Here is a 12,795-nt window from a genome sequence, read left to right as displayed (position 1 = left end):
AGTGCACCCCTGAGGGGCTAGATGGCCGACTCTTGCTTCAATTCCTTTTGATCTTATGGATTCATCTCCATAATTAATGTTTTGTTTATGCAAAGTGCCAGTTGATTTGGGTTTGGGGAGAGATTTCGAACATGAGGCTGAGGGGATATCACCAAACTCCCCACATTAATTGTTGTTTTGGTCTTCACCATGAAAGTCACATCGATCTTCCCCCGCTTCTTATTGCACACCATTCCCACCTCGGGTGAGCCTGGAATTACCCAGCATCCCAATGAACCTGTACCATTTTGAAAACCAATAGTGCACTGGGACAAGCACAGTCGTGTGGACAGAGCCTGCACACCCCCTGATATTGAGCCTGTACGTGGCAGTCAGGGTGACATTACTGCCCTCCCCAAACCTTTGGTCATGGGCATAAGTCCTCACAGGCAGGACATCCCCTTCCCCCAGGTCCAGGAGTGAGGGCCATGAGAGCAGACCATGCCTGCCTGCTCTGAATTTCCTCCCAAGATTAGAGTAGGTATCGGGAGCAACGTACATAATTGGAGGGATATCATTGTGATTCTCCACTCAGCCAGCACAGGGGGAGCCCGGGAAAGAATCTCACCATTCCCCTTGAGAACGACAAACACGACGCAGTGAACCTTCTTAACCTTCTTAACATCAAGGAAGGCCTCAGGGATCAGATCACTGAATCTATAATTTAAGTCACCATAACCCACGGCCCTCAGAATTTGCAAAAACAATTTGTCTGGACCTTAGAAATAGCAAGAAGGAACAACAACTGATGGGAGTTTTCTCTCAAAGTCAAACCTGAAAATTTTTTGCATGTTGTAAGCAGGGCATTAGATTTGCAAGAAATTGCTGGCAAAACTCAGCAGGACTCGTAACATCTGAAGGTAGAAAGCTGAGTCAACATTTCAAATCTGAGGACGCTGCAGTCGAAGAACTTTTGTTTCAGATCTCCATCATATGCACTCTTTGTTTTATTTTTGAATCGTCAATTATTTTGTTTACCACAGTAGTAATGGTTGAGTTGATCTTGGAAAGGGGGAGGCGGTGAGGGCAGGAGTGCAAGACAAGGGTCCATCAGAGTTTGGGAGGATTAACGTAAATCCTCGTGCGAGAGAAAAGGTGGGCATGCCGAAAGTACCCCACTGGAACTCGACATCAGCTAAACAGGTGATGAAGTTTCCAGAGAAAGTCGGAGAATGCAATCACTCTGCACTGGTCACGGGGGTAGAATGTGGCTCAGTGGTTACCACACTGGCTCACGGCAGCACGGACTTAGCTTTGATTCCGAACTTGGATGACTGCATGTGTGGTTTTCGCACATTCTCCCTGGGTCTGTGTGGGTTTCCACACAGTTTTTTTTGGTTTTTGTCCCACTGTACAACATGTGCAGTGAACTTGCTGAACTGCCGCACAGTATCCTGAGCTGTGGTGGATTGGCTGTGGGAGATGTCAGCTTAGCGGGGTAATACATGGCTCTATTAGTCGAGATGCTGTTTGGCGGGTCAGTGTGCACACAATGTGCCGAATGGCCTGTTCCCACACTACAGAGCTTCTATGATTTATATTTTGGTGTCTGTGGCTGGCAACATATCCCAAGATCCTACCTATAACGTCTGCGCCCAGTTGCCTCATCAAACCATTACACCTTAAGTTTGTAGAACATAAATTCCATTAGCAAGTCTTCGATATTTTGGCCCATCTGAAAAGTGTCCCATTGTACTCTGAGTTTTCTATCTTCACTGTTCACTAAATCACGAACGTTGATGTTACCTGCACACCCACGAAGAATACCTACCTTAATCACATCCAAATCCTTTATGTTAATTACAAAATCCATTAAATCCTTATGGTACTCAGCTGGAAACTGGCCTCCAGTGCAAAACAAACACTCTCCATAACCATTTCCTTCATCTCTTACTTTCGGGTCAATTACCTCAAACTCTCCCAGTATTTCATGTGATCTAACAAGTGCTATCCAGTTTACCATGAGGAATCTTTTTCAACACCTTACAGAAGACCATATGCAAAACCCATACTTCCACCCCTTCAACAATCTGCTTCATCACATCTTCAAGAAACTAAATCAACTTTGTGAAATATGATTTTCCGCACAAAAAGCCATATTGACTATCTTGCTCAGTCCTTGCCTTTCCAAAAAACAAGTCTCTCAGAATCCCCTGAAGCAAGTTACCCATCAATGACATCTGGCAGACCGGTCTACAATTCCTAGCTTTTCCTTCCCAGTTGTTCTTTAAAAATCGCACACTATAAGCCACCCTGCCATCTACTGGCAGCTTATCTGTGACTGTCCATGATACAAGTATGTCAGCGTGAGGCTGAACAATTAATTTTCGACCTTCCCAATGGATTCTCTGAAACACCTGATCAGTTCAGAGAACATCGAACAGTTCAGGTCATTTAGCCCTCGATATTGTGCAGGTCTTTCACTAAAACCAAACTAACCTGCATGCCTTTCACTGTACTAAGTTCCGCCTGCCTATCCAAGAGTCGCGTTAAAGGCAGGGATTTCCAAATCTATTTTGATCTAGTCCCTGCCCTCCCCTTCGCCGACTGATCACGCAGTATTGCCCTTTGGTATGAAGGGCACTGCTGGTCACTGACCACTTGAGTGTTACTTTTCTTCCTGGTCGTGAAAATTGAATAAAGTTTTGTACACCTTCTGTCTTTCACTATCTCACACCTGCCCACACACAAAAAACGAACAGGAGTGTAGAAAAAATTAACGGGGTGTCAATGGTTCTGTCACCCTGAGAGCTGCCTCTGAGGTAGCTGGATCAGTGTCAAGTACTCTCTCTGATGATGGGATGCCGGCCTCTGTGGAGTTATTTCGGAAGCATCAAGAATAAAGCACATTCTCGAAACTTGACTCTGTTACGACACAGGGGAAAAGTCCCTGCAAAAAAAAGTGGAAAAAAAGACAGGAACACAGTCACCTTAATGCACTTTAACATGGACAGCTCCTCATCGTCTGTCATAGGAACCCCTTTCAAGATAACATTGTTCATTTCCTCAAGTTATCTGCATCACGTATCCTTCTCCACAGTACATACTAGCGTGAAACATCTGTTTAGTGTCTCCCCAAATCCTGTGGTTCCACATGCTGGTCGCCTTGCTGAACTTTAAGAGAGCCTATTCTCTCCCAGTTACTCGTTTGGCCTTAATATGTTTGCAGAAATTCTTTGGATCATTGCTTACCCTATTTTCCAAAATTATATTATGTTGCCATGTTTCCCTCCTTATTTCCCTCTTGAGTATTATCCTGCTGTCCCTGTACTCCTCGATGGATTCAGTGGGTCTTTGCTATCTACACCTATCATATGCTTCTTTCTTTTTGTTGACCAGAGCCTCCAACCTTTTAGTCATCCAGCATTCTCTACAGCGACCAGCCTTACTCTCATCATGAAAGAAATATACTATCGCGAGACTCTTTAATCTCATTTGTGAAGGCCTCCCAATTTCATGCCACTAGCTTCTCTCAAGCGGTTTTTCAAAGTGCCAGCCTGAAAATTTACAAAGTTGCCCTTACTCAACCTTTAACGTTTATGTCAGGACTAATTTCTTCATAAGCATTTTAAAACTAACATATACTGCATAACAGACTAAAGAAGTAGAATGGCTTCCTCCTGTTCGTCTGTGACAGGGTCAAGGGGCTGATTGGCCTCCTTCTGTCCCTCTGTAACAGACTCGAGAGGCTGAAGTATCCAGATATAACAGGCAAGAGATGCTGAAGAGCTTCTCCCATCCTTCTGCAAATGGCACATGGGGACAGAATTGCTTCTTGCTGTTCCTAAGTAGCAGTTGAAACGCTTTGGGTGATTCCTCGAGACTTTGGAAGTATTTGTAAAAGGGCACTAACAATAGGAGTGAAATTACGAAAGGTAATGGGCATTAAATCTTGTCAACATATTTTACGGTCTCGAGAAAATGCCAAGCAGACATTTTGTGCAGGTGGTCTGTTATTTTTATCTCTGTCATATACAATCCTGCAGTGTTCTGACAGTGTTCCTATATACAGGGAGGAAAGATTTATAATATTGAAAGTTTATAGTCAGCCAATCTCATCAATTCCATCCAGATCGACGAAATGTTCCTTTTATTGTGATACGTAAAGTGATGTAAGGAAGGGGTTAATTTCATCTCTTTCTTTCGTGACTGTGATTAATGTCAATCTCCAAATAATCTAAGCATTCCAGTGGAGGGTTTTTAACTTTAACCATAAGTCGGCTCCATTCAATGTGTTAACCCATTGGATGAGCGGAAGCATCACCAACAGTACTAACAGAGATCAGCAGCTCCACAGAGATGGGTTGGAGAGATCAGAATTTGAGAATGTAAGACTAGGATGTTCCAACAATTGATCACAATCTGAGAACATTAAACGGAATATTCCAACAGTGGACAGAAGTTTATACTGGTATATTTGACTTCCTTCTACATATTATGATCGAAGGTAATTATCATGTTGGATCAAATATTATTCAATATTTTTATTATGCAGTCCGAGATTTCTTTGGTGTCTGGTTAGTCTCACAGCTCAGTAATTTATTCTATGAATCATGTTAGACTGTAACACTGTTCTTTTCATTGACACTACCATCCTCGCCGCTCCAAATGTTCCTGCTGAGGCTCTGAATTCATATATTCACTTTACAAAACACCACTAACTGCATCAGGGAACTTGATAATTCACTATCTCCTTCATTGTTTCGGGCAGTGTTACTCATGGGTCTCTATGTTGACCTACTCAATTGCAGCTGTGAACCATGTTTCATTGTATCACTGCCCTTGATATTTAAATATTGGGAGCATAGAGAACTGTTTTCTATTCTAATTGCAAACTCAATTTTATTCTTTTGACTCCATCCCATCCCTGACCAATATCTGAGACTGAAACAGATAAATGACAACAATAGTGATCCCTTTGGCCCTAATTTGATTCCTGACACCATAACCTGCCCACTCCTAATTATAATTACTGACACCTGTACGATATACTTCACTGGCTCATCCCATCTGCGACTTGAACTTTGCGCTATGATAGACAGTCTTAATGAAACCAATAATCTGCTGCAGAAACTCTTAGCTTCAAGCCTGCAGAAGCTGATCTGCGTCGATTCCACACGGCTCTTGTCTGAACTCTCAAAAAAGTCCCCATCGTTCTGTCATTCCTTTGCGCACTGATGTTGTTATTGGGTCCGGCAATACCTTTAATTCAATACTCTCAAGCATGTCCTCACATCTGTCCATGAACTGTATCTCAGTCCCTCTCTGTCCACCATCCCTACTCCTGCCAGTTGTGCATATTTAAGTTGATTATGTCCATATATGTTCTCTCTCAGAAAATGATTTTCACATCTATCATCGCCTCGGCTATACACACACGCATGCACACATAAAAAAAACCTTAAATCGATTTGATGCACTGAGATACAGAAATATATATTTTTTGGGAGCCCCATTTACCGCCATTTACAGTATGGACTACAAATCTTCCCATGCTCAACAGATATCTATTGCAAATATAGCATCAATATACTGTCCAAGGGTTTCAATATACCCCATGTTGGGGAGATAGTCTAGCTTAGTGAGAATTACAAGAGCATAGTCTGCACCGCTCTCCTTGCTGGGCTGTCAACCTATCTCATTTAAGACCGTCTGTGTTTGTTCTGTAAGGCAGATTCAGAATATAATGTCACAAATAGTTTCAGCTGGTCTGGCATTGCTTTTATTCAATGTTCTCTTTCTTGTGATTTGATCTATCAAGGTCTCATTCCTCCAATTAGACGTACTCACCTGTGTTTTCCCCCATATTTCAACATGTTCTGTTTCTATATTAATTGTCTCTTTCTGTCTTCAACGCGAATTTTGCTGTCCCTCTGTATCGTTCCCTGACTTTGGGTGTTTGGTTTCTGAATGTAATCGAAGTACTTCCCTTTCTATAGTCTCCACATTCTCTTTCAATTCCTGAGTAACAGGCACAAGGCAGCAAAAGTACAGCTCCAATTGCCATGAAAGAGGCGTGAGTGGTTGATTGGACTCATTCTATTCCTACTTTACACACTCGAGTGTTGAATGGGTTTCTTGGTGTTCCAACATTATAGTCTTGATACGCTGAATGTCTACCTGGTGTTCCGATATTATGGTCTCAAAGGACTGAATTTTCTGCTCCTGTTCCGGACCAAGCCACTCATGACGTGAATGCCTTCTGCTTTTTCATCATGAGTGGATTGGGGACATATGGAAACTTGCTGCAGCAGTGCACCATTTCAAATGGCTGAAGTGTCTCCTCATGTTTCTTCATAACAGGCTGGAGAAACTGAGCAGTCTCCTCCTGTATCCCTGAAATCGCAACAAGTGTGTGATTGGTCTTCTCCTGTTCCCATTGAACATAAATGTAGATGAATTGCCCCCTCCTGTTCACATAAACAATATCTCAAACGATTTCGTGTCTGTCTGCTATTCTTGTGCAATTGACTCAATCGGCTGAATAGCCTTAACCTAGTGTGAAAATTTCCAGTAAATTTGTGGCCTCTTCCAGTTCTTGTGTTGCAGCATTTAGAAGGCTGAATGGCCTCATCCTGTTGTTGTGTAACACGATTTAGGTGCTGCATGGTCTATTATGGTTCCTGTGTTGGAGTATGGAGGTGCTGATTGGTCTCTTCCTGAAAATTTATATCAGGATCCATACACGAAACATCCTCCTCTTACATCTGCTGTAACAGTTTCGAATAATCTCCTTCTGCTGTTTCTGTGTTCCAGGTTCGAGAAGTGAAACGGATTCCTGAATTTGATTTGTAATTGCTTTAAGAGGTATTGGATCAACCTGCTCAAACCTCCCTCCAAGGTTAACGTGACGCTGTGGCTTAGTTTATTGAAGCTCCTCATTAATAAACAGGTAGATCTGGGGTTAAGAACCTAGCAGCACATATGAACCACTCCTTATTAAACCTTTCAGAAATGCCATGTTGCTGTTCCATCAGGTTGTTGATCCAACTTCGTGGTGCAGAAGGAAACGGTTATTAGTTAAACATGTGTCGTGGAACTTAAATCGACATTACTCAAATGCTAGCAAGAGGAAAGCAAAAGCTTTACTATAAGCTCTGCTGGGGGCCCAATACACTTTGCAAGATGCTGCATGTAAGGAGCTCTACAACTTGCGCATATTCTTTTTATACTACATTTCACTTATCAATATCACACGCTCAAGGACAAGACCTGGGAACATTCCGCTCTGGGTATGATTGCATATGTTTTCACTGACTGCTGTTGAATCTGACTGTTTTGCAAGACTTGCAAGGCCAAGCTGTCTGCTTGCAGAATCGAGCAACGTCAGGCTGTCTACTTAAAAACTTAGCAAAGTGTTAGTTTTATCGAAGTATTACATTTAGCAAAGTGTTCTCTTTCAGATTTCACAGCAAATGCTAATTTTGTTAATTTTTCATTACATCTCTCCCTGTAAAATGCTGGCATTTTACAGCATTGACAAAAACAACGAACACACTGTACAAAGCGAGATTTCTCTACATCAAAATTGCTTAGGTAACACGAGGCTTTTCCTCAGACACCACCTACCTGTAGCACAGCAATCAGTTGGCGTCATCACTTGCCTTTGTGTGCCATGTACACAGCCCGTTTTCACACGGCATACTCGTCAACGTCACGGTATGGTGTGATCCTCGCAATCGGATCCTCCTGTTGCGGGGTCACTGATTGTTTTAACATTTGAAATCCCACTGCCCTCATAAGGAAACGGCGTAGCCAGGTACACAAGCAGGGTCCTACACAAAGCATTATGAGAATTAGCAGTCCTACAACTAGTAGAACATGTAGTATCCAATACCCCCAATCCTCCCTAGAGGGAGTTGAGCCATTTGTGCAAATACACGTTTCTCCCCTGCCTTCCACAATATGGAAGGCTGTGGTCGGAAACGTGTCAGCCTTGGGACTGCAGTTGGCCTTGATTTCGGGGTGTGGTGCGAGGTTTGCCATAATTGCTCCCCTTATCAGGGGCAGGGTAGTCGCCGCCCGCAGTAGCAGACAGCTAGCATTTCTCGCCATTTCTCTGTAATTCGTTCATCAGTCCACCGTTGGGCAGTGTAGCCAGCAATAGCTGGCGTGTATCCACGTAGCCAACGACTAATTTCTGGTGTTGTATTCGGGCCAAAGCACATGCTGTGTTCCCTTCACGTCTAGCAATGGTCCTTCGCATTTGCCAACCTACTGGCATCACACTTACTCCATTTACCTCATGCAGAGCCAATTCCACTACCGAGTTAGCTGAAGACTCCCTCCGGGTTCGGGCGTGACATTAATGCCGTCTGCTCTGCTTAGGGTTCCATCCATGATTTGATTTGGTTGGTTGTCCTGCCCCGGTTAGACTATCTGGAGAACTTACTGCACTGCATTTGGCGGGGTGTGGCGTGACTGAGCCACTGTATTCACCTGCCTATAGATGTCAAAGAAGGGTCTATCTATTTCACAAGACTCCCTCATCGCTCTTCTGAGTCGTGGATATTATTAACCGTGCCCTCGCACCTCCGACTTTGATAATAGAATACGTAGTTCCCGGGGCAGGTGTCTTTGTAGCCGTGGTAGCTACTTCGAAGTGCCAGTCACTGGCGCCACCAGAATCCCTGCAGAAACATTTATTACCCTACTTATTGTCATCCTGGTTTGTAAACGGCCATGGGTCGCATCTGAAGGTTCTTCCAGCACCGTCAGTAAAGATTTCAATCTGCGGCTGTATCCCAGACGCGAGTCCTACCAGGGCGCTTGCTAACAGTGCAAACTGGGGGATGCCCATATGCGTACGAGGTTTCTAATTCCTACTTGCACTTAATTGGTTCCGGTGCTCTCCGATGTCTCAAGCCCAGTTACATGCGTGCATTGGCTGGTGTGTATCCACGTAGCTCTTTCGTCGATCTTAACAGCTGTCAGTGGCTTGAGGAACACTTGAAACGGTCCCAGGCATCCCTTCGCCTCCAGCTTCTCTTACTAAAATCATTCAACACCATCCAGGCTCCAGATTCTAGATAGTGCAGCTTCTCTTCTGCTGGTTGCGGAAGTGCTGCTTTCACTTGATTCCGCATTTGAAACAAAAGTGAAGAGAGTTTCATACAGTAACAGAACATTTCACCCTCACAGTAGTCTGTTATCTGTCTTACCATGTGTCTTGGTCTAATTCCTGTACTGGGAGGCCTACCAAACAAAGTCTCAAATGGGCTAAAATTAGCTCTCCCTTTTCTCCTAGATCTCATATACATTAACGTAATTGGAAGTGCCTTTGTCCATGTCACCCCGAGATCCTCACAGCATTTTGTCAAATTATTTTTTAGAGTAGCATTTTCTATTTCCACTGCCCCACCGCTCGCTGGGTGATAGGCACAGTGATGTTTAATGTTTATTCCCAAATAATCACTGACTTGCTGTGGGGCATTATTGACAAATATTGTCCCATTCTTATTACTAAGCCTTTCAGGGTTGCACCATCTCGAAATTATTTAAGTTAGCAAAACCTTGACTACTGCACTACATCATGTTTCGACATGGGGAACACTTCCACCCATGTGGAAAACATATCAACATTTACCCTTTCCCTTCGCTGAGTGTTAGTTCAATAAAATCCATCTGTAAATGTTCGAAGAGTATTTGGGGTTGGGGGTGTACTGCCTGACTCATCTGCTTTCCCCTTTACACATGATTAGTGGCACAGATAACACATCCTTCACAATATTTCTGGGAGTAATAATTAAATCCCTTAGTGTACCATTGTGCCGAAATACTGTCATGCATCCCCCTTTTAACACGGTCCTTCCCATGTGTCATTTTGGCATAGAATAGAAGTAGTGATCGTGGTAGGCAACGTTTACCATTGGGGACACCATCCCTCTTCCCTCACCCTGGGTCCTGATTTTGTCCACTCACGTTTTTCTTCCAGCGAGGCCAGTGACTGTAACTCGCGTACGCCTGCTATTGGGGTACAAATTTTTGTCATACACATGTCAAACTGATCACTTGGCGGCTGCTGCGCTGCCATTCTTAGCCCTGACTTTGCCCTTGCATTTCGTTGAGAAATAAAATCGTTAGTTTTCGTGTGGGCGTCATATCCACACACAGCGATTGATTTAGGCAATATGACTGCTTCCACGGGGTCAGAAATCTGGTCACGGTGTGTGACGGGCTTTCTGGTGGAGGTTAAGAAGCCCCGGTGTTCCCACTGGATTCCAAAATTATGTACCTCCCCGAGTGTGTATCTGCAATCAGTGTAAATATTCACTGTCTTCCTTTAGTCAACGTACATGCCTCAGTCAAGACAATCAGCACTGCTGCCAGAGCTGACAGAAGAGAAGGGTGTGATCCCGCTTTGACTCCCTCGTCGGTAGTCACTACAACATACCGATTACAATTTTGGCTTGTCTCCTTACTTCTGAATGCTGATTAATCCACAAAAACCTCCATATGCTGAAGTGGTGAATCTGGTCTCGAACTGCAAATTCATTCATCACAGGGACACAAGCATGTGCGTCTCTGCCTCCTTATGTGGGGAGAAGGCGAGCAGGGCTAACGACGTTACACCTCTTTATTGTAATGTTAGGCATCTCCAATAACATAATATTGTATCCGAGCCCATGTGCTTCCAACATGTGTGCTGTCTTTAGCTCGGAGAAAAGTAAGGATACTGCATGTGGGACCAGTAGAGTTAATTCATCAGAGCCGATTATGTCCCTGGATGCTACAACAGCCTTTTAAGCTGCAGTCATGGCTCGCAGTCATTTAGGCAATCCTGCTGCTACGGGGTCCAGCTTAGCCAAAAAATAAGCTACCAGCCTCAATTTTCCCCCATGATCGTGCAACAGCACAGATGTCATGCAGCCACGCTCCTCATCTACCGTTTGTACAAAAGGCTTGTTTGGATTCGGAATACCCAGTGAAGGTGTAGTTTGGAGCGCCTTTTTAATTCAACAAATGTACACTCGATTTCTGGGGTCCATTGAAACGGACTCAGGCGCTGAAAACTTTTCTCATCGGCTATGTCACTTAGGGGAACCTCAGGGGGTGCAGAATGTGGAGTAAACATTCTACAGTAGGAGCACATGCCCCAAATGGATAGCATTTGTTTCTTCGTGTGAGACTTTGGAATTTGCTGGATTGCTTGAACTCTGTCTTAATCAATGGCCTTCCTTTGTTCAAATATTAAGTGACCTTAAAACTTCACCTGTTTTGCACAAATTGTACCATTGTGAGTCTAGATTTCTGCCCTGACCTCGCTGGATGGCAGAATAATACAAGTGTATCATTCTCACACTGTTTCTCTGTCAGTGCTGCTATTGTATTGCAGAAGTGCTGACCCCGGGCTTAAAACTAGAGTCGCTAGACTCCTGCGTAAAACCTCATTACATATGGTGGGGGACTCACAGTAACCTTGAGATAGACGCCTGAAGCTATATGATTTCCCTTTGAATGAAAAAGCGAACCAGAATTGACTATCTGGGTGTACCGGTACACTAAAGAAGGCATTGCTAAATCCACAACAGAGAACCATTTACTGTCCGGTGTAACTTGAGTTACTATTGGATCGGGGTTGGGAACAGTTTGGGCGTGCGGGACAACAGCGTTATTGATAGCCTGCAGGTATTGAACACACCTCCTTTCCTCCGTTTCTACTGTAATGTTTGCCTTTTAGACCAGAAAAATGGGGGTTCTCAACGGTGAGTTTTCACAGTGGATTATGACTCCAGCCATTCCGAGGAATTAAAAAACTGGAGTAATTCTTTCTATGATCTCGTGTTTTAATAGTTAGTCTGCCCTGCAAGCACGATACTCGGACTTCGGGGTTATTCTTAGGGTTTCTCAGCCTCTTATCAGCCTCACACCATGTTTGCCTTTTGCCCACAACTCAGTAGAAGCCATTTTTAATCTTGCGTCCGCGACTTCTATTTTAGGGAATCACGAGTCTACCCTCCAATGCTCTTCACGACGAATGGGGGTTATTTGGACAGTGCAATCTACCTGAGTTAGCCAATTTAATTTCTTCCTATATGTCCTCATATCTGCATTGAACCAGATACCCACATCGTCCCTGAAGACCCAACCTTTGTGCCTTTAGCACCCATGGTCCCAATTCCAGCCACCTGTCGCTTGACGCCTTTGTAAATGACACGTGAGGAAAAGGAGCGTTGCACATCAAAAAGGATACTTTAGATAATTTCACACTGATTGCATCTGTGATCAATCCAATAAATTTCGCACAGTACCAAATGATCTTGTTTAACAAATCTCCTGAACCAATCCTTTCCATATGATCCATCAGGGCCATCGCGGTGTACATTTGCTGTGCAGTGCAGCATGTCCCCAGCAAGAAATTCGGTGTTAATGGGATTAGCATGGTTACTTATTTCGAGGGCGAATGAATCACTCACTGAACTTATCACTCTTTGGCTTAATCGCTACTCATAGATATACATCAGGGTTTGTGGGTCGTATTTCACAGTCTGCACGGGTAGATATTACCTTTGGATTAGGTGCAAACACTTGGGGTACTGAGCAAATCCAACCCCAGACTCACTATGAGATCCCGAGCCATCAAATTTAAAGGACAGAATTCAGAATACAAAAATGAGTGTTGGAATGCTTCCTCAGTCCTCGGTTCACAAATTTGGGTTGACGAAAATCTCTCTCATATCACGATTTATGATGCACCCATTGTGTTCCACTCATCTTTATTTCTGTCGTTTCTCTGAACTGGCTTAATGTAAGGAC

This window comes from Chiloscyllium punctatum, chromosome 18 (assembly GCF_047496795.1).
Source record: "Chiloscyllium punctatum isolate Juve2018m chromosome 18, sChiPun1.3, whole genome shotgun sequence".
Lineage (NCBI taxonomy): Eukaryota > Metazoa > Chordata > Chondrichthyes > Orectolobiformes > Hemiscylliidae > Chiloscyllium > Chiloscyllium punctatum.
Note: the sequence above shows the minus strand (reverse complement) of the source record.